We start from the raw sequence: 24,065 nt of genomic DNA on the forward strand, positions 1-24,065 counted from the left end.
TATAATAAATGTTTTCTGATTGTTTTGAAAAAAAAAAAAGAAATAAAAAGAAATGAGCTACACAGCTACAAAAGGACATGAAGTAAACTTAAATGCATATTTCTAAGTGAAAGAAGCCAATTTACAAAGATTATATGCTGTATGACTACAGGTATATGACATTCTGGAAAAGACAAAGATATGGAGACAGTAGAAATAATAATATAATAGCCAGTGTTCTCGCAGGAGGCAGGAAGAGGATGAATTGGTAGAACATAGGATTTTTAGGAAAATGAAACCTCTTTAGGATACTGTAATGGTGGGAACATGACATGTGTTTGTGAAAGCCCATTGAATAGTCAATACATACAGTGTATACTAATGTAAATGATGGACTTTTGTTAGTAATAATGTATCAATATTGGATTAATTATATTGTCAATATAATTAATCAATATAATCAATAACAACTGTAACATATGTACCTCACTAATGGAGGATATTAACAATAGCAGAAACTGTGTGGTGTGGGAGCAAAAGTGACTATTTGGGAATTATATTTTTTGCTGAATTTTTCTGTAAACCTAAAACTTAGCTGAAAAATAAAGTCTATTAATTTTTGTAAAAGTTATTTCTTAAAAAGGGTTGAATCCTGCATTGCAGAATAAACTAGTACATTGATGTGCCCCAGCTACAAGCCACATAAGAACTCTCTGGTCCACATAAACCCTGAGATAAAACAGGATTGAATTATGGATAAGCTATGAAGACATTACTTTCTAGATAGAAGACAAAACCCCTGTGTTTTTGGTTAAGATAAGTGACATCTTATCACATCCTCCATGACTGCTGCAGACATGGGAGAGCAGAACTATTCTGACTACAGCTCATCCTCAAAACCAACTTCAAATACAATTGGACAACATAGATTATAAATATTTACTGAAAATCTGAATGAGAATAAAAGGTGGCTCAAATTGGCTCAAAAGGTAAAGAATTTTTCTTACAAAATTGTACTAGACACAACTATAATTTTAATTTTTTCACAAATCCTAAAAAACAATTGGATTTTCTAATGCTTACAGAGTACAAAATAATCCATAATCTGATACATTGAATGCTAATCATTTCAAAGTTCAATCTCTGACAGAAATGTTTTAACATGCAACCTACTGGGTGCTGCTTCTAGTTTACGATTATTTTTGTTCTTGAGAAGATTTGAAACTGGAATTGCCATGAATTTGTGTTTATATCTCTAATGAAGTTAGATTTTAGCTTGTGGAAAAAATAATTTCTAGGCTCTGATGACTTCACATGGCTTTAGCCTATTTCTGTAGCACTCATATGCTAGTTTGATAGTAGTTCCATTGCAAGTCTGTGGCTCCAGATTTCATGTTTTCCCTGGCATCAATTGGACTTATTAAATAGCACTCAGCTTTTGTGCATTCCAGCATTTCTCTGCAACTTACATGGCAATGCTGCTCACTCACACCACATCTTTACTGCTCACATCCTATTCCCTGACAACCTGTGAATAACGAGTGAGTATTCACTGGGTGATTGCTTTGTGAAGAGAAATGAATAATTTACCTGATAATCATGGTCATCTATCAGACTATGCATTTTCCCCTAATAAGTGATTCTGCTATGCTTTGCTAAACTTATGCTGAATTTTTCATGAGCTGGATGAGTGCATTCTGGCATCTGTTTATAATGTCAACTAACATTTTTTTATTAAATGAAACCTTGGGAGATGAGAACAGGAAAACTGGGTGTTTAAAAAGATATATTACCTTTCAGAATGGGGGCTCTCTGTGCCTGAATTATAAAAAGGTCTCCAGGGGGTTCAGAGCAATTCATTGTTTTCAAATCTTTTACTCAAATGATCACATGCTGCTCAGCATATTGTGCATCATTTGCACACTTTTTGGAAGATCAGTTTGTACTTAGTGCTTTGAAAGATGGGAGTCACAGGAGCTGAGTACTTATATTCAAGTATTCTCAATGAGTGACATCTGAAAAATTGAGCACTATAATCTCCTATTTAAAAACTGAGCTTCAAACCTTAGGAAGCAAGCTAACTTGCTAGTCTCTAAGAATATCAAAGGCATAAAAGATTATTTTATTCACTGAGTGATTACTACTGAGGAATGGAACATTAAATGGAAAAATAATCTAGAGCAGGGAATTTTAAATAATTATCTTATAAAATAATACTAGCTATTTACACATTTCTAAGAAAATTTTAACGCGTAAAAATATTTAAATAACATGATATTATTAAAATATCATTTAAATAATAATCATTTAAATAATTAATCATTTAAATAATAACTTGCAGTTTCAAAAGTACTGCTGTGATGATCAAGTTTAATATATTTTTTAATTATCTGAAATTCAAAGTTTTATTTTTTTAAAAAATTAACCTAGAATACCTTTGAACTTCCGGAAGCTTAGTAGAAGCAAACTGGAGGTAAATTAATTTTGTTTGAATATCAACTAAAGTTATTTTTTAGTTTTATTTTCAATGTATAATAATCATTTTGGCTTCTGCCATTTAAAAATTCTGGAATATAGTGCAACTGAAGTATTGTAATTGAGTTTTAGACTAAAATGTGAAGACATGAAAAGAAGAGATAATGTCTCATGTAAATCTGTGTCACCAGTACCTAGCACAATGTTTGGCATATAGTAGGCACTCAACTAACATTTGTGTGAATATTTGGCAACTGCAAATTAATAGAAATATACAATTTTCCACTATCAGTGAAAAGGGAAAAATGTTAGGAATTAGGTTATGACAAGGCTTAGTCCAAAAAAAGATTAGAGTAAAAGATGAGCCAAATTTAGTATAATACAAATAATAACAATGCTTGTCACAATGTGAAAATAAAATCTTGCTTTTTGCAAAAATTTTGAGGTTTAGCTTAGAAAATGATAATTATGAAATTTGTATAGTGTTTTATAATTTATTAAATAATTCCATATTATCATATTTGCTCTTCTTTCCTGGGATTTGAATATTAATATTTTTGTTTTATTTATTCTGTTTAATTAAAAGACAGCATGGAATACAGGAAAGTGCATAAAGCACTCTCATCTTAAGCAAAGAATGATATTTTTTACATATATATGTATATGCCTGAGTAAAAATCAAGACATAAAGGCTGGGTGCAGTGGCTCACACCTGTAATCCCAGCACTTTGGAAGGCCAAGGCAGGTGGATCACAAGGTCAAGAGATCGAGACCATCATAGCCAACATGGTGAAACCTCATCTCTACTAAAAATACAAAAATTAGCTGGGCGTGGTGGTATGCGCCTGTAATCCCAGCTACTAGGGAGGCTGAGGTAAGAGAATCGCTTGAACCTGGGAGGTGGAGGTTGCAGTGAGCTGAGCTCATGCCACTGCACTCCAGCCTGGCAACAGATCAAGACTCCATCTCAAAAAAAAAAAAAAATTCACAGAATAAATATGTCTTTGTGCCAGACTACTTTTCCTCAATATTACATAACATCTATGAGTTCTATCCATTTTGTTGCATATACCAGAGTTGGTCATTTTTTACTGTTGCACAGCACTCAAGAAACAAACATTTGTTTCTTTATTCACCTGTTGATAGACATCTGGTTGTTTTCAGTTTTGTGCTATTATCAGTAAAACTGCTATGAACATTTTGAACATACATTTTGTTGACATGTGCATTTATTTGCTTTATTGTATGTAACTAGGAGTGAAATTGCTTGGCCATATATTACATATATATTTAGCAAAAGATGTTATACAGTTTTCCAAAGTGGTTATACAATTTTAAATTCCTACCAGCAACATATGTTTAATTTGCTCCATTTACTTGTCAACACTTTATATTGTCAGTCTTTTTTATTTTAACCATCTAGTAGATATGTCACAGCATTTCATTTTAGATTATCCCCATTTTAAAAATAGGAAAACTAAATTCAGATCAATTACATGTCTTTCTCATAACTGCATATGTAGCAGAAGCTACAACCTCTATCTTGGTTTCTGATTCTATATTCATTTATTTGCTTTTCTTATTACTCACTGCTGTTTTTCTTTATTTCACTCCTTTCCTTCTGTCTTTACTTGTCTTTGTAATTTTCATAATGAAATATTTCAAACATACAGAAAAGTACAGAGAAGAGTATAAGAAATATCCATATATCCATAACTTAGATTCAACATGTTATCATATTTAATTTGTGTAGTTTGTTGGTTAAACATTTAAAATTAAAAGTAAATTATACAGATCATGACATTTCACACTAAATTTATTATAATATTTTATTATGTGAAGTGAAGGAATTATCACAATTAAACAATAAACCATAAATTCTACTATTATCTAACACCCAGTCTCTAATCAAATTTTTTCAATCATTATAAGAATGTCTTTTATAGCTATTTTGTTCACAATAAGAATCAAAGACCATGAATTCATTTTACTACTACTCTGTGATACTTTTAAGAATTGAAATTTTATTATCATCAATGTTGCTATTTAGTAAAGTATTATATTAAGCATATATAAGGTTTTTCTCTTCTTAAACACTTTTTAGAGTTTAAGTATTAAAGAACATAGCACAGCTAAATATTTTGTTAAGTATTTACTTGACATTTAAACTCTCCAATGTGTTATACACTGGATAGAGTGCAAGACAGGAGATACTGCACCAAAATACTAAATATTTTTTAAAAACAAAAGAAACAAAAATAATCCAGAGATGCTTAGACAAAAGAATATGAAAATTTCAAGTGATATTGGGCAAAAGAATTAGTAAATTAAAAAACTAACTTTGGTCTTACTTCTCTAAAAGGATTACTATTAACTATCAGTCTTTTTTTCTCACATATAATTTCCATTCTCAGTAGGAATGGATTAACCTTTTATTGCTACTATTATTACTAGTGAGAGGAACACCAGATGAAAGGAGTCTGTATTCATTTTGAATAGAAAATCAAATGAACCATGAACACCTTTCTCAGTGCAAAATTGCATTAGATTTTTCTTGTTTCTCCAATTAAAATTAGAGTTTGGTAAAATGTTTATGACACATCTAGAGCAAATATATGCAATAAAAGTTTACCATATTCTTTTGTATCTATTTCCTATAAAAGCTTGGGCCACTGAGTATGCTGGGAAGAATGGCCCAGACGTTCATAAAATATCAGAGGGCTGACCAGCTAGGTTTGAGACTGTGATTTTTTTTTTTTTTTTCTCAGACAGGGTCTTGCTCTGACATCCAGGCTAGAATGCCATGGCAGATCTCATCTCAGCTCTTAAGCCATCCTGCCACCTCATCCTCCCTCCTCAGCCTCTGGAATAGCTAGGACTACAGATGCCCACCATCACACTCAGCTAAACTTTTTTTTTTTTTGGCAGAGATGGGGTTCCACTATATTGCCCAGGCTGGTCTCCAACACCTAAGCTCAAGTGATCTGCCATCATTGGCCTCCCAAAGTGCTGGGATTACAGGCCTGCGCCTGCGCCACTGGCCTGTCCAAGGCTGTGCTATTTTTTATTGACTACCACATATCACTGCTCAATTATTTTGGAGTTATTCAGATTTGCACAATCCTTACCTTGAAAATAAAAAAAAAATCAAGGATTCCTACCTGCTGGAAAGGTTTCTTCTGAATATAAGACAAAAATGAAGATGGTTTCTTTTTAAGAAGGAATTACTTGTGGCCCTTTTGACATTTTAACAACACATGTGACAGCTATCTCTGTAAAGTATTGCCAATTAGTTTTCTCAACCGTTGCTCTTTTCCAGAGGATGTACCAGGAGCACAACAGGGACCACCCTTTCTAAATAGAGGAAGTGAGAGATCTGTTGAGGGTTATTAGGCAAACAGGCGTTGACTCTCACAAGCTGATGCAGTCCTTGATATGAACACAAGAAAGGCCAGGAGACTATTCCAACAGCTGGAAATGGGTGCAGAAAGCAATTGTTTTATTTCTAAGAGTCATTGGTTCTCCCATGATGTTCAACATGTTGGTGAGAATATTTTTCAGGGGGTGCTGGGGATGTGTGTCAGGATATGAACTTTATTGAGCTTATCTACTAGAGTAAAAGTAAAGTCTTAAAGTCAGTAAAAACTAAATATGTATTGCTAAGACTTCCGCATAGCAATTAAACTCTTAACAGATTTTTTTAAAACAATCAATTCAATTAAAACCCACTACTGCAGAATCAATAGCTTGTTTGAAGCCACAGTAATACCTAACTATGTTTAAGACTCAAACATATAAATTTGTTGGCTGGAAAGCTCTCAAATTGCCGAAACATAATTCAAAAAAAATAAAAGGGTAAAAAAATACAGTCCACTGATGTCAACATTGGACAGCTGTTAGAATAGTTAGTCTTGAATTGAATATTTATTTAGGTAACAAGGAATCCAGTCAACTGCTGACCGTCCTTTCTTCAGAATCAGTTTTGAGGATGTGAGGAATTACATGCCACTGGCAGTAGTTCACTCAGATGAGAGTCCAATTCTTCCTCTCCATGAACAGCAAGATGCCAGTGAGAATGGGTAACACTGACAAATGGTTTTCAGACGCCTTTTCCTCCACTCCCAGCTTCTCAGTGATGAGGGGTTCCAGTAGGCTTACGCCATTCCCAATAGCACCCACACTTCTGTGACTGGATGTACCGGATTTCCGGTGTCGGTGAGCATGGCCTTGCATGGACTGCACGTTGGCTCTGTCAGGGAAGCCACTGTCTGTCTTGGCTTTCACACTAGCAAGGCAGAGAAAGTGCACGTCAAACACGGCCAGAGACCCCATTGCTTCTTATGCCGCTCCACCAGTCACATGCCTGCCTCCTGCCTTCCTACTCATTTTCCACTAGAACTGAGTTTTGTTGGGAGAAACAGGAAGAGAACTCAAGGGACTATTGTGGGGTGGGCGGAGGGGGAAGGGATAGCATTAGGAGATATACCTAATGCTAAATGATGAGTTAATGGGTGCAGCACACCAACATGACACATGTATACATATGTAACAAACCTGCACGTTGTGCACATGTACCGTAAAACTTAAAGTATAATAATAAAAAAAAAAAAAATTAGGAGTAGCCGAACCACAGGTTTGAGGCATTTATACATATATATATTTTCCTTTCCCCAAAGTGCTAATATTTTTACCTATGAATTTGCTATTATGCTGCCCTTAAATTATGGAATTTCTGCTAAACATAAGGATAATAAAATTCTTTAGTGCATAGTGTTTGCTTATTGAGAATGACTTTTGGAATTGAGAAGCTCTATTTACAGTGATGTGACAGTTCAGCAACAGCAATACGTAGGAAAGCAAGTTGGCACAGAATCTGTTAAGAAAAAAGGTTACTGTGTTAAAAGTGAAACTTTGGAGATGTTGAAAGTTAAAGTTTAATAAAATATTATGGGACTTTTGTTAAAAATCTCTCAATTCAGTTCAAGGCAATAAGGAGAATAAGAAATATAAACAAAATACTATCTTTAAACTAGAGAGTATAACAATCCAGGACTAGGAACACCCACTTGGACAAATATTTAAGTGAGAAATAAAATTCTCTTAGGTTTGAGATATTATTTCAGTTTAGCATATGTATGTCTAATATTGTCATAAAGCTAATAGAGCCTGTATTTAAACGATAAAACTGATTCTAAAGCTGATATGCTTTCTCCCATTCTTTCCTTTTGTAGCAACCTTTCTAATAATAATTTTTTAAAACACATGCTAAAGTTTCTTATAAAAGTAAACATTTACTGAATCTATGACTTAGTGAATCGACTCCTAGGTATTTTCCCAAAAGAAATAAATATACATTCACAAAGGTTTGTATAAGAATGTTCATAGCAGCTTTGTTCATAATAGCCCAAGACAAGAACCAACACAGGTGTCCATCAATAGGAGAATGGATAAACAAACTGTAGTATATACATGCAATGGAATACTACTCAGCTATAAAAACTAACAAACTCATACACTCCAAAACGCATCTCAAAAACATTATATTAGTATACTATATACTGAAAGAAGCCTTACACAAATCATTAAATATTGTATGACTAAATATCTATTAATTTAGATGAAATTCTAGAACAGGCAAAACTATTCTGTGGTACATAAAATCAGATTAATAGTTTCTTATGGGGATGGGGGTACAGAGACTAATTGGGAAGAGGAAAAAGGAACTTATCTGGATTGGTGATGATGTTCAATGTCGTCTTAGGGATTTAGGTTACACAGGTGTATGCATTTGTCAAAGGTCATGCAAAGGTACACTTACCGTTTGTGCATTTCTTTATTCATTAATTTTACATAAAATGTAAGCAAATATAGAACTTCAGTTCATGATATGCATGCTAAAGGGAAAAGTACTAATATATTAAATTTATTTTGAAACACAAGATGGATTCAGGATACAGAGAGGGATGTGGATTTGGAGAAATATATTGTGTCCAGAATTGGTTCCTTTTGGTGGGTTCTTGGTCTCGCTGACTTCAAGAATGAAGCCGCGGACCCTTGTGGTGAGTGTTACAGTTCTTAAAGATGGTGTGTCTGGAGTTTGTTCCTTCAGATGTTCAGATGTGGCTGGAGTTTCTTCCTTCTGGTGGGTTCATGGTCTTGCTGACTTCAGGAGTGAAGCTGCAGACCTTCACAGTGAGTGTTACATCTCTTAAAGGTGGTGCATCCAGAGTTGTTCATTCCTCCTGGTGGGTTTGTGGTCTCAGGGACTTCAGGAGTGAAGCTGCATACCTGAGCGTTACAGCTCTTAAAGGTGGTGCATCCGGAGTTGCTCATTCCTCCCGGTAGGTTCGTGGTCTCACTGATTTCAGGAGTGAAGCTGCAGACCTTCACGGTGAGTGTTACAGCTCATAAAGGTAGTGCAGACCCAAAGAGTGAGCAGCATCAAGATTTATTGCAAGGAGCAAAACAACACACCTTCCACAGCATGGAAGGGAAACCAAGCCAGGTTGCCGCTGCTGGCTGGGGTGGCCAGCTTTTATTCCCTTATTTGGCCCTGCCCACACCTCCTGATTGGCCCATTTTACAGAGCGTTGATTGGTCCATTCACCAGAGTGCTGATTGGTCCATTTACAGAGTGCTGATTGGTCCATTTTTACAGAGTGCTGATTGGTGCATTTACAAATCTTTAGCTAGACAGAAAAGTTCTCGAAGTCCCCACTCGATCCAGGAAGTCCAGCTGGCTTCACCTCTCAATATGATAATGCAAATATAGTAAAATGTTAAAGGTAGAATGTTGGTGGTGGGTATTTGGGTATTTACTGTAAAATTCTTTCAACTTTGCTGTACACTTGACAATTTTCTCAATAAAATGCTGGACAAAAAACCGTGTGCTTACCATTTCATATCAATTATCAAATCAGCAAATAGTTGATTATTTTCAGACTTTTTAAACTACCTACTTTTATATTCATATATTCTAAAGGATCTTTTGTTTTCTTACATCTAGCCAAACGATGATATATTTCCACTTCTGTAAGATATTGCAATTAGATTATGTGAAAATGACCCAGTAGGAAAAACTAACAAGACTTTGTTTTTTGAGTTTCATCCATTTACGCAGTTTCTTTGGCTGTTTTGTTAAATACTAAGCAGTCGTTATGAGTGTGATAATAATTAATTAAAAGACACCAGCTGACACCAGTTTATAATAACTCATCCATACAGGCAGCTTTACTTCACAAACAAGGATACATAGCAACATACTACTACTTAAAATTGCGGACTTCTCTAGACCCCAGATTCCTCCCTAGAAAGACTCAAAGCTTCCTGTGGCACAGTCTGATTGGGATGAGGATCTCAACAAGCTCTTCAAGAAGCTTAAATCTCCTGTTTAAAGGTAGTATTTATATTCTTTTGACCTCTCTTAATTATTCTAAGAACTCTGGGTAAGTATTTGTCTGTTGACTTGCACATTTCTGAATGTTTCCAGAGTCTACGTGAACGGATTGGCAATTTCCCAGGTACAGAATTTTCGAGCCAGGCATGATGTACTTCCCTGAATAGTCAGTGATATTTGAATACTTAGGATTGTTTATAAACATCTCATTCCAAAAAGGTCTTCAGATGACTTTTATTTTTTTTACTTCTACAGAAGTAAAAAAAGCAATCATTATATATAATTATACTTTTTAAAGTCCAATGCATTCGATCTTCAAGGTAACAGGCTGTCTTGATTGCGAACTTGCTTTTGTTTCTCCTTTAGATCTATTTCTAACCTAATAAACCTAGTAATCAGCTTATCAGTTTTGTGTGTTTTAAGGTATAGTTATTTATTTATTGCATTAGGAAAAAAAAAAAACGCAGGCTTTAGTTCCTGCCAGAACAATGACAAAATGAGCGGAGGATGTGATTCCTTTCTTAAAGTCAACGAAAGAGAACCAGAGGAAAACAAAATATCCATAAATAACAAATAGGAACAAAAAAAAAAAGTCCATGAAAAATCCTTAGAGAAAATTATTTTTCTTTCCTCACAGTTTGTATGTAATTATGCTTGTAAGCAATTTACAAATGTATTTTTCCTTTTCTTATACTTTTTCTTTTGACATAATGGTGAATCAGAACTGTGTTGAGATCTTCCATATAATGGCAGATTTATTCATTTATTCCTGTAATTTAATTTTTGCTTTATATATTTATGTTGAGAGTGTTTTATTTTATATTTCCCTATTTAGAATGGTTTTATATCTTCTTGATGAATTAAATATTTCAGTATTCATGCCTGTAATCCCAGCACTTTGGGAGGCCAAGGCAGGTGGATCACGAGGTCAGGAGATGGAGATCATCCTGGCTAACACAGTGAAACCCCGTCTCTACTAAAAATACAAAAAATTAGCCAGATGTGGTGGCAGGCGCCTGTAGTCCCAGCAACTCAGGAGGCTGAGGCAGGAGAATGGCATGAACCTGGGAGGCAGTGCTTGCAGTGAGCCAGGATCGTGCCACTGCACTCCAGCCGGGGCAACAGAGCAAGACTCCAGCTCAAAAAATAAATCAATAAATAAAAACAAATAAATAAATTGTAGGGAGACTCCCTGAAACTATTGCTACAGAATAAAACATGAAATGCTCCTGGTTATTGTAAATACAAAATTGCATACAGGATTGTGTAAAGACAATGCCAGGTTGGACTGCCAGAAAGAGCCAACAGCATGTGATGTGCTTACCCCTGCAGACAGCCTATGAACAGAAGTGCAGTCAGGAAGGTTTCACATCACCAAGATTCCTATTGCAGAAAAGCAGATGTTCATAGCTCTGGGTATGAATTGTGACCCTTGTGGAGAGCCTATAAATGGATGAATGAGGGGCGCCTGTTCATATGGATAAAATAGGGCTATAAATGCCCTCATCTTGCCATGAGGCCTCTTTAGGGTTGAGGCATACTCCCTTCTGAGAATTTCTGGTCTAACTGGTTGTCTAGCTTCACATCCTGTTTCTATGGATTATTTGTAACCAGCTTTTGCTGCAACTGTTACTGCTGATTAATATCTTGCTAATCATAGGTTATGGAAAGACTGTGTTTCTGTCTCAAGGCTCTGTTAGAAATTACTGATGCACACACTATATTGTAAATTCTTATCTCTGTATACTGTACTTCTGCATACAGATGTTATGCTAAATAATTACTTCATCCCCATGTGACCATCTCACCTCATAATCAAATGACCCTAAATCCCTCAATAACCTACCCCCACCCTAACTAAACTTAATAATAAATGCTGGTATATACAGTGCATTGGTGGCATCATGGGACCCCCCTGGACCCAGCTTTCACTATCTTGTGTGTGTCTATTATTTCTTGACCTGCTGATCTGCCTGGGAACAAAGAAAGAGCCCTGTTGCATTGCAGGCTGCTGGCCAGATCCCACAATATCTGGTGCCTAACATGGCCTTTTTTGTTCCTCGGCTCAGTGCACTCTGAGTGGGGGTGCACTAGTCTTCAGTCTCAATGGTAAGGTCTCCGGGTATGCTTTTTCTGACTCTCCCCTCTTTTTGGTTTTGTCGACTGGTATTATTCCAGGGTTATTATGGGACGATCACAATCTAAACACCAGGCTTATCTGTATTTTATTAAACTTCTTCTTAAACAGGGTGGAATCAAGCCTGATTCCAATGACCTTATTCTCTTACTTCAGACTATTGAAAAATATTGCCCTTGGTTCCCTGACAAAGGTTCTGTGGACCTGTTAGACTGGGATAGAGTTGACACCACTCTCTGTCAACTCATGAGAGACGGTGTTTTACTTCGTATATCTGTTTGGACTGACTTGACTCTTATTCATGTTGCTTTACTTCCTTTTCAGTCTGGTGATACTCTTCAACTGCCACAAGTTAATGTGGACGTTGAGCCACTCCCTTTACCTCAGGTAGCTGACTCCCTACTAGTCCTCCTTCTGATGATGAGGAGGAATTCGATCTCTCCTTGTTTTCTCCCCAAGGGGAGGAACCTGGTGATGATCCCCTCCCTCCGCCTCCTATCTTGGAACCTGTATATGTTAGCTCTTCTTCTACTAAGCCATTGCCCCCTCTGTCAGAGGAGGACTTATGGCATTCATCTGAATGGTCTGTTTCTTGTTCCTCTCATCCTTTTGGACCTCTCCCCTCTTCTAAGCCTACTGTTTCTTTCGACGCTCTGGGACCCCTTCTTTCAGAGGCTTGGAATCCTGCTTCCCCCTAGTCCACGTGCCAGCACCCTCACTCTCCTTCTCTCTTTTCCTCTGCCCCTGCACAATGGATGTGTGAATCACCTGTTTAGGTAGAGCAGTGGCCACTTTCCAAACACAAGTTGGAGGCTTTAATTGAAATTGTTAATGATTTACTACAAGCAAACACTATTGAGCCCTCCTTGTCTCCATGGAACTTGCCTGTGTTTATTGTACAAAAAAAGTCAGGAAAATGGAGAATGATAACAGACTTAAAAGCTGTTAACGCAATTATTAAACCTATGGGGGCGTTACAACCCAGTGTGCCCTCCTCCTCCATGATTCCTAAGGAATGGCCTTTAATTATCATTGACCTTAAAGACTGCTTTTCTCATATTCCTTTAGACAAGTCAGACTGTGAAAAATTTGCTTTCACTATACCTTCCATTAACAATTCAGCTTCTGCAGCTAGATATCAATGGAAAGTTTTACCTCAAGGAATGATTAACAGTCCTACTATTTGTCACTTTGTAGGTACTGTGTTACAACCTATCAAACAGACTTTTAAAAATAATTACATTCTTCGTTATATGGATGATATACTGATTGCTGCTCCCACTAAAGATGAATTAACTCAATGTTTTACCTCTTTAAAATAAGCTGTTGTCAATGCAGGACTCTATATTGCTCCTGATAAAATTCAACAAGCCGCTCCTTTTCTGTACTTAGGAATGCAGCTAGAAGCTTGCTCCACTAAGCCCCAAAAAGTCCAACTTCGTACTGACAATTTAAACACCTTCAATGATTTTCAAAAATTACTAGTTGACATCAATTATCTCAGACCAAACCTAGGCATCCCTACTTATGCATTATCTCATCTATTTGCTACTTTATCAGGAGATACAGATTTAAACAGTCCTCACTCTCTAACTGAACCAGCAAAACAAGAGTTGTCTTTTGTAGAATGAGTGAGAGAGGCACAAATCTCTTGTATTGACCCAAATTTGCCTTTACAACTTTTAGTTTTTCCTTCCATCCACTCTCCTACGGGACTTATAGTACAAAATGATTGTCTAGTTGAATGGGTATTTCTTCCTAATTCAGCCTCTAAAACTCTTTCAATATATCTTGATTAAATGGCCATGTCATTTGATTTAGTGATATGTCAACGTATCACTAAAATTTCCAGCTTTCATCCAAACATTATTGTGGTCCCTTTGTCAAAAAATGAAGTTAAAAATGCCTTTTCTACATCTTTATGCTGACAGACTAATCTGGCTGACTTCATTGGCACTATTGATAATCATTTGCCTAAGTCAAAATTCTTTCAATTTCTATGAAATACTTCCTGGACTCTAAAAAAACTTAACTCGTTCATTACCACTAGAGGCCATTACCATTTTTACTGATGGATCCAGTAATGCGAAGGCAGGGTATGTAGGACCAAAAGATAAAGTCATTTCTACTCCATACACTTCTGCTCAAAAAGCCGAGTTGTTTGCTGTTATCTCTGCGTTACAGGATTTTGATCAGCCTCTTAATATTGTCTCTGACTCAGCTTATGTAGTCCATGCCACTAAGGCAATAGAAACAGCTACCATCAAAAATACTACTGACTCTAATATATTTTCCTTGTTCTCTTTGTTACAGAAAACTGCCAGAAACTGAAATCACCGTTTTTTCATCACTCATATTCATTCTCTTACTAATTTACCTGGACCTTTATCCAGTGGTAATCATAAAGTTGATACTCTAGTTTCTCTAGCCATTACAGATGCAGAACAATTTCATGAACTCACTCATACTAATGCCTCAGGTCTTAAACATAAATATTCTCTCAGTTGGAAGCAAGCTAAACAAATTGTACAACACTGTTCTCAATGTCAGGTTCTTGTCTTACCCACACAATCGCTCGGAGTTAATCCCTGAGGCCTTCCTCCTAATGCTATTTGGCAAATGGATGTTACTCATGTTCCTTCTTTTGGAAAGTTAGCTTATGTGCATGTCACTGTTGACACCTTTTCCAATTTCATCTGGGCTACCTGTCAAACTGGAGAAGCCACTTCTCATGTTAAAAAACATATGTTTTCATGTTTTGCGGTTATGGAAATTCCTAGTGCGCTCAAAACAGACAATGGTCCAGCCTATTGCAGTAAAGCTTTTAAAAATTTTCTTGATCAGTGGCATATTAAACATATTACTGGTATTCCTCATAACCCACAAGACCAAGCTATTGTAGAAAAAAGTAACAGAACTTTAAAATTACAATTACTTAAACAAAAAGAGGGGGATAAGGAGTTGTCTACCCCCCACATACAACTAAACTTGGCATTGCTCACATTAAATTTTCTTAATATTCCTAAATCTAGTTCTGTTACTGCTGCCAAAAAAACATTTCTCTGGTAACCGTCCCACAGTAAACCAAGGAAGGGAAGTATGGTAGAAAGATGTTCAATCTACTATATGTTCAAAAGTTTCTATTTTAATGTGGGGAAGAGGCTATGCTTGTGTTTCCCCAGGTGAACATCAATCTCCTGTTTGGATTCCTACTAGACACCTGAAATTGTGGCCTGAAGATGCATGCAAAAAGGAGACAGAGAAATTTGCCGAGAAAACTCCACAGCAGGAAACAACTAACACATCCAACCATCAAAAAGAAAAAAATAACCACGCTAACTCCTTTACAACAGACAATCCAGTCAGTCATCCTGAACAACTTGTCTCCAGCGATCCAGATCTGGCTCAACCTCTGCCTCCTCCTGATGACACTGATCCTTCTACCCTCTGTCACTCCACAGACTGTTAAAAACTATATATATTGGGCCTATATTCCTTTTCCTCCTCTTATTTGAGCTATGACATGGATGGACACTCCTATCGAGGTCTATGTTAATGATAGTATTTGGATGCCTGGTTCTGTAGACGATCGTTGTCCTGCCCAACCTTCAGAAGAAGGAACCCCTTTCAATATCACTTTAGGTTTTAGGTATCCACTTTTGTGCCTGGGACCCACTAATGGATGTCTCTCATTAGATGTTCAAACTTGGGCAGTCACACTACCATCTGGTCACTCTGTCCCTCCTTTGGGACACTTGCTATCAGGGTTCTCATTAAAACCTCTAAGGCAGATCAAAATAGGAATCACTAATTATATTCACACATCCCAATATAAGCCTTTAGGACCTGCGTGTCCTCTCAACTTGTCTTCAAATGCTGAAAAATTAATATGGAAGGATTGTGTTACTTCAGAAGGAACAGTGTTATTTAATTCTTCTCACTACAGCATTGTTGATTAGGCTCCCAAAGGTCATATTACTAATGATTTCTCTCAAGGTCACAGAGATTGTCAACATTTTCTCTATGATATTACTTATCAAAAAAGTAGTGACAACCCTCCCCTATTATATCACAGATTTAACTCCTTTTTTCCTTTTAAGTGGAAAGGGGCAGGGGCTGCCCCTCCAAAGCCAAGGCTGGTTGTTCCCCACTTAGGACCTGAACATTCAGAATTACGGAGATTAACCATAGCTATGACTGGTATGAGAGTTTGGGGTGGAGAAAGTGTTATAAGTAAATTCACCTTGTCACCTCAAAAACTAAGACAACAGATTAATTACACTACTATTTCCACACAGCCAAAAATATCACTATGGCAATCATCAAAAGGTCAATTCAAAGATGGGACAGTAAAGATTATGAGGCCTTATACCCCACCATTGCTAATGTCCCCCCACCACCTCTCATACAACCTATTCCCTCCACCCCACATTCACAAAAAAGAGTACCATCCTAAAATATATATACTATCTATATGGAATCCAACAAAACTATACCACTTAAAAGTTGTGTTAAACCACCATATATGTTATTAGTAGGAAAGATTCATGTTAGTTCAAAACCAACATAATTACATGTGTTAATTGTTACTTGTATGCTTGTATTGACTCATCCTTTAATCAATATCATAGTATTTTAATAGTCAGAGCCAGAGAAGGTATTTGGCTCCCTGTAGGTTTACATAGGCCTTGGGAATCTTCCCCTTCTCTCCATGTTATTAACAATATTCTACAAAAAATTCTTAGAAAGAGTAAATGATTTATTTTTACATTAATTGCAGTAATAATGGGCTTGATTGCTGTTACTGCGACTGCTGCTACTGCTGGAGTTGCATTACATCAATCTATTCAAACTGTTCATTTTGTGGATAAATGGCAAAAAAATTCTACTCAGATGTGGAATTCTCAGTCAGGTATTGATCAAAAATTGGCCTTAATGATCTAAGACAAACTGTTATATGAATGGGAGATAGAATTATGAGTTTAGAACATAGATTACAAATGCAATGTGATTGGAATACTTCTGATTTTTGTACAACTCCATTTCAATATAATGAGTCTGTTCACAATTGGGAATCAGTAAAATGCCATTTACAAGGAAGTGAAGATAATTTAAGTTTAGACATAAGCGAGCTAAAAGAACAGATTTTTGAGGCCTCTCAAGCACACTTAACTGCTTTACCTGGTGCTGAAGTTTTAGACAGTATCTCTGAGGGGTTATCTAATCTCAACCCCATTCAATGGGTAAAATCTTTGGAAGGATCCACTATCATTAATTTTGTTCTGAATATAATTTGTGCTATTGGTTTGTTGTTCATGTGTAAAATTGGAAAAAATTTTCTTCAATCCATTCATGATCAGTGCCAAGCTATGATTGCTATGGTTCATTTAAATCAGAGAAAAGGGAGAGATGTAGGGAGATCCCCTGAAACTATTGCTACAGAATAAAACATGAAATGCTCCTGGTTATTGTAAATACAAAATTGCATACAGGATTGTGTGAAGACAATGCCAGGTTGGGCTGCCAGAATGAGCCAACAGTGCATGATATGCTTCCCCCTGCAGAGAGCCTATGAACAGACGTGCAGTCAGGAAGGTTTCACATTACCAAGATTCCTATCGCAGAAAAGCAGATGTTCATAGCTCTGGGAATGGAATGCGACCCTTGTGGAGAGCCTATAAATGGACGTATGAGGAGTGCCTGTTCATTTGGATAAGATAGGGCTATAAATGCTTTCATCTTGCCACGGCTCTTCTAGGCCTCTTTAGGGTTAAGGCATACTCCCTTCTGAGAATTTCTGGTCTAACTGGTTGTCTAGCTTCACATCCTGTTTCTATGGATTATTTGTAACCAGCTTTTGCTGTAACTGTTACTGCTGATTAATACCTTGCTAATCATAGGTTATGGAAAGACTGTGTTTCCGTTTTAAGGCTCTGTTAGAAATTACTGATGCACACATTATATTGTAAATTCTTATCTCTGTATACTATACTTATGCATACGGATGTTATGTTAAAGAATTACTTCATCCCCATGTGACCATCTCACCTCATAATCAAATGACCCTAAATCCCTCACTAACCTACCCCCGCTCTCATGAAACTTAATAATAAATGCTGGTATATACAGTGCATTGGCAGCATCACGGGACCAGAAGGCGGTGACCCCCCTGGACCCAGCTTTCACTATCTCGTGTGTGTCTGTTATTTCTTGACCTGCTGATCTGCCTGGGAACAAAGAAAGAGCCCCATTGCATTGTGGGCTGCTGGCCAGATCCCACAATAATAAATAAATAATTCAGTATTATTTAGTGACTATAATGTTGTTTGGTTTAAAGTTGTGTAGTCTAATGTTAGTAAAGCAACACCATATGGTTGGTTTGTTCCTGATATATCCTTTCCCATTCTTTAATTTTCAGTCTTTGCATATTACATGTTTTAGATGTATCTTTAATAAAAAGCATGAAGCTAGATTTTTTCACAGTGTGAGAGCCTGTGCTTCTTAACTGTAATTCTAATCACTATTTATTGACAATGATTATATATTTGCACATTTTTATCTAACGCTTTTATTTTAATTTTTACCCCACTTTCTATGTTTGTTTCTTCTATTTCCTTACCTATATAAAAACTAATATCTATATATTTCTTTAGGCAAAACAAAAACTTTAACATTTTCTAAATATCTCTAGTTTTGCCTTTTCCTCTCTTAAATGTGCATGATTTTATATTAAGTAGGTATTTTCATCCTAGGCTATCATGAAAATATATATATTTTTCTTTTGTGGAAAAATGCCATATATTTTTAAATAACAATTTTACCAAGGTATCTTAAAACTCTTAATTTTTTTATGAAAAAATATGCAGCATTGTCAGTATATTTTTTAGAAGTTCCTTCAAAAGTTCTTTCGATGAAGGCTTTTATGTAGTATAACTTCAGAGGTTTAAGTAGCTGAATATATGATTGCTCGAACATTGAAATATCATCATGAAAGAATAAATGGTTCTAAATCCAAGTTATATGCCTTCAATATGTTAAAAATATGACTCCATTGTCCTTTTGTATACAATGTTGCTATGATGAAGACTGCTGTTCATCTTCGAAGATGTTTTGCTCCTTCAGGAGTCTTAACATTTTCCTACTAAGTACTGCACTTTATTATAACATGTCTGGATGTCAACTTTTTCTTGTCTCTCCTGTTTAACACTCTGTGCCTTGTTCATCTGAGGCCATTTATTTTTCTTTAATTCTGTCATGTTCATCTACATTCTGTTTTCAATATTTGCTACTCTTTATTTTAATAATTTCCCCACTACAATTTATATTAGCTGTATCATACTAGATCTACTTCTATAATATATGTGTCTTAACATTTTCCTTCTTTAAAAAAAAAATTGTAATTGTTCTACACTTCATTCCAAGAGAGCTCCTTAGACTGTTATTTTAACTCCTTAATTTATCTTTCAGCCTCATCCATTCTATTATATGTATTGCATTATTTATTTCAACTATTATAGTTTTATATCTAATATTTTTGTTAATTCTTAAAATTACTTTTTTATATCAATAATATATTATTGATATATCTTCCCCTGGAGAGATAAACAGTGGATTAAACTACTAAGCATGACAGTAGTCTAAAGCAAATTTTGGCTTATGGTAGCAATTGTAAAATAGATAACAGATATGTCTTTTAAGGTTTTCTCTTGTTGCACTCTGCTATTAGCTTGAAATCATGCCTGTGTCCTCACTAGAGAAATTAAGGAGATTGATCCTATGTTGGTAAAGGTGACTATGAGAACAATACAAAGCCTGTGCAAAAATTCTACTTGGGTGAGGTACTGATTAAAACAACCATTGTAACTATCTGGACAGTCATTCTTCGGCCCTTCCATCTGGAAACTCCTGGGGCTCTCAGGTAACAAACTAGAAGGACAACCTCCTTCGAGTGCTATTTCTTCCAGTGAAAAGCCCTCATCTAAGGAGATGCTTAGTGGAGAGATGAATGGCAAACATTACCCATTCTAATGTGGAACCCAGTGCCTTCTGCCTTAAGGGTTATCGCCTCCCTTTATCCTGGATCTCACTAGGGGTACATAATATTGTTAAGAGCAGAGTTTTTTTAAATCGAAATTACAGACAAGGTGATGATCAACAAAGTTGGTACTCTGAAAGAATAATATATTAGACAAACATCTGATAAAATCTCATGAAGTGAGAGAGAATAGAGGGAAGCCATGGATAAATTGCATTTTGAATGCCAAAAGGGACATAAGTAGAGAAATAGAAAATATTTTTTTAAATAAGAGAAAACTACTATTAATTTTATGCCAATATAGTTAAATACTTAATAGACACATTTCTAAAAACTAATGTTTATCAACTTACAGAAAAAATAATAGAAAGTCAAGTAGTTTTATAAATTTTTTATAAAGAAAACACCTGATAGTTTTATAGGCAAATTCCACCAAATTTTCATGAAAAGATCATTTTAATTCTATGACTACTTTTCAAAAAAAAAATAGAATAAATATTTTCTTACTTATTTAATGAATCCAGGACAATCCTGATACAAAACTGAAAAAGCACATTATAAGAAAATGTTACAAGAAACTGTGATACAGAAAACTGTATCAACACTATTGAGATTAAAAACAAAAACAACACTATTGAGATTAAAAACAAAAAAAAATTGGAAGATTCAATGTTATAAAAATGTCAATTCTCCCAAAACTGATCTATGAATTCAGTGCAATGCCAAACAAAGCCCTATTAAATTTTCATTTTGGGTGCTGGGGTATGAATTGATAAGCTGATCCTAAAATTTGTATGTGAATGAAAACCAACTAAAAATATCCATGAAACTCAAGAAAAACGAAGTGAGTTAAAATGACTTCCTATGTTCCATATCAAGCTTATAAAAGTATAACAATTAGGTCAGTGTGGTATTGATGCAAAAGAATGAACAAATATAGGAAAGAAATCAAATAAGGAGCCCAAGAACAAATCTCCAACATACCTGACACTTGATAATTGAAAAAAAGTCACTTTAGAGTAAAATAATTTATATTAATTAATAAGAACATATGCAACCCAATTATAAACAAACAAAAGAAATGGCCAAGAGACTTTAACACACAATTTACAAACCGGGATAGCCAAACAGCCAGAAAGTATATTAAAGGGTTTCCCACCATAGTAGTAACCAGAGAATTAAATTAAATCAAATTAAAACCACAATGAACCATTCCAGTTTGGGTAAGATGAAGCATACTCTAGCCTGTCTCCCTCCATGAACACAGGTATAAAATTTTGTCAGAATGCATGAAGCAGCTGTTGGAAGGCACAGAAAATTAAATAGCAGTGGAAGAACTGGGGGAGAAGACCAGAATTCAAAGCGTCACTGAATTGGCAGTATTCAGCATCGTTTTCTTTCAATATACCCTGACCTGAACTCAAAGCTCCAGTGCCCCCAAAAATTAGCACTGGGATACAAATGGATAATATATCTAGCTCTAGTCTGAGGAGCTGGAAAAGGAACTTCTAATGCTCAGTAAGAGAGCAGCATTATGTTTTTTGTTTGTTTGTTTGTTTTTGGTTTTTGTTTTTTTCTCTCTCTCTCATCTCTTCATTGTCTGGCCCCACAGTTTCCAAGAAGTACCACGGTCATGGTGGTGGTGGTGATGTTGGCAATGACTGGTAGAAAGAGCCTCACAGGAACCAAAACTCTGAAAGTTTCTTTCTAGTTGGTGAAGTAGGGGTTTCCAGAAGGTGGGACCAACCCCATTGCTTTTTTTCTCTGTCCGTCCTCTCATTGCTTGACCCCAGATGTTAGCACAGTTGTGTAATTACAAAGCAGAAAGGCATAGTTAAACCCTCAACTTCTTGCCAGAAGACCAAAAAATAAAATAAAGTACTTGATGACCTATAGTAAAAGTAGTAGCAATGTAGTAAAATGTATGACAACACTGCAAAAATGATGTGAAGAATTGGGAATGTACTGTTGCATGTGAAGCAGGATGTGATATTATGATATAAGAAAGTATATTTGGTCTTTGTGCCAGTTCCTAACACAAGAACTTCTAAAACGCTTGGAAATGTGTGAGTGATAGGGGTGACAGGAATACCTTTTGTTATTCTTAATAAGCTTCCTTCAACCATACTGGATTTTATGCTAATGAAGTGACTTTTGGTGGACCCAAAGATAGCTTCATATGGAATCTGGCTGCTCAAAGACCAACCACGTAGTTAGAGGGTTGGAACTTTCAGCCCTATCTCCTGATCTCCCAGAAGTGGAGAGGATCTGGAGATTGAGTAATCACCAAAAGCCAATGATTTAATCATTTGTGCCTACATAAAGAAATCTCTGTTAAAAATCCCTAGCCAATAAAATTTGGATAGCTTCTAGTTTGGTGAACACACTGGGGTACTGAAAGAGTGACATGCCTAAAAAGGACATAAAAGCACCTCTTCCCATATACCCTGCCCTATGCATCTCTTCCATTCGACTGTTTCTGACTGATACCCTTTAATTTAAGAACTGTTAATAGTAAATTGTTAATACTAAAAGAACTGTTAATAGTAAATAAATAGTAAACGGTAAATAAATGATAAGAACTGTTAATAGGAAATAAAATAGTAAATAAAGCACTCTCCTCTGTTCTGTGAGCCATTCTAGCCAATTACAGAATCTGAAGAAGGGGTTGTACACCCCTGACTAATAGCTGGTCAGAAATATGGGTTGCCTGGACTTGTGACTGACATCTGAAGCGGGGACAGTCTTGTGGGATTGAACCCTTAACAATGTGGGATTGAACCCTTAACAATGTGGGATTTGTGCTAACTCCAGGTAGTGTCTAAATTGAATTGATTGATTTGCAGGACACTGAGTTGGGTCTAGGGAGTCGAAAAATTGCTTGGTGTGAGGAAAACCCTACACATTTCGTGTCAGAAGTATTGTGGGTACAAACAGTTTAGACAGTATATTATTTGAAAATAGATTGTGACTAATTAAAGACATAATTATATACATATATGCACTTACACTAACGAGACAGTAGTGAAGATAAAACAATCATGAAACATAAACAATCCAAAATTAGAAGAAAGTAATTAGAACAAAGAGGAGAAGGAAAAAAATCTAGCAAGATGGCATGATTTCATCGAATGATATCCATAATTACATTAAATATAAAAGACTTAAACACTAATTGAAACAAAGTTTGGATCTAAAGACCAATCAAAAGAAAGATTGGATAAAAAGTAAGACTCGCATACCTGCTACTTACAAGAAACTTATACTAAAGACAAAACAGATAGGTTAAAAGTATAGAACAAGATGCACCATGCAAACACTAATCAAAGGGGAGCAGGTGTATTTGTCTTAATAAAAGGCAAAGTAGACTTGAGAACAAAGGATATTGCCAGGGCATTAAGATAGATATCACATACTCATAACAAGGCCAATTCATTAATAATATCCTAAATGTGCATCCATCTAATAGCAGAGCTTAAAAATGAAGCAAAACTGATAAAATTTAAAGCAGAATAGATAATCTACAATTACAATTGTAGACTTTATCACTCTTATCTCAGTAATCGGTACAGCAAGTAGACAGAAAATCAGTTAGTATGCAGAAGACATGAATAAGACTATGCACCAACTTGACCTAGTTAATATTTATTGGATACTTCATCCAACAACATCAGAAAATGCAATCTTAAACTGTACATCAATTACCAAGATAGCCCATATACTAGGCCTTTAAAAAGGCCTCACAGATTTTTAAATGACTTACATCATACAAAATATGTTCTCTTATCATAATGGAATTAAACTAGAAATGAATAACAAAAAGATATATGAAAATTTTCCAAATATTGGGAAATTAAATACCATACTTCTAATTAACTCGAGTCAAAGAATCAAAAAGGAAATTAGAAAATATTAATTCTCTTTTTTTGACTGAGTTGTGATTACATGGAATTTCATGTCATGAAAATTTATCATATATACATTTTGTTTGTTGTACTTTTCTATATGTATATTATACTTCTCAACACAGTGAAATAAGAACT

Source organism: Pongo pygmaeus, chromosome 5, assembly GCF_028885625.2.
Source record: "Pongo pygmaeus isolate AG05252 chromosome 5, NHGRI_mPonPyg2-v2.0_pri, whole genome shotgun sequence".
Taxonomy (NCBI): Eukaryota; Metazoa; Chordata; class Mammalia; order Primates; family Hominidae; genus Pongo; species Pongo pygmaeus.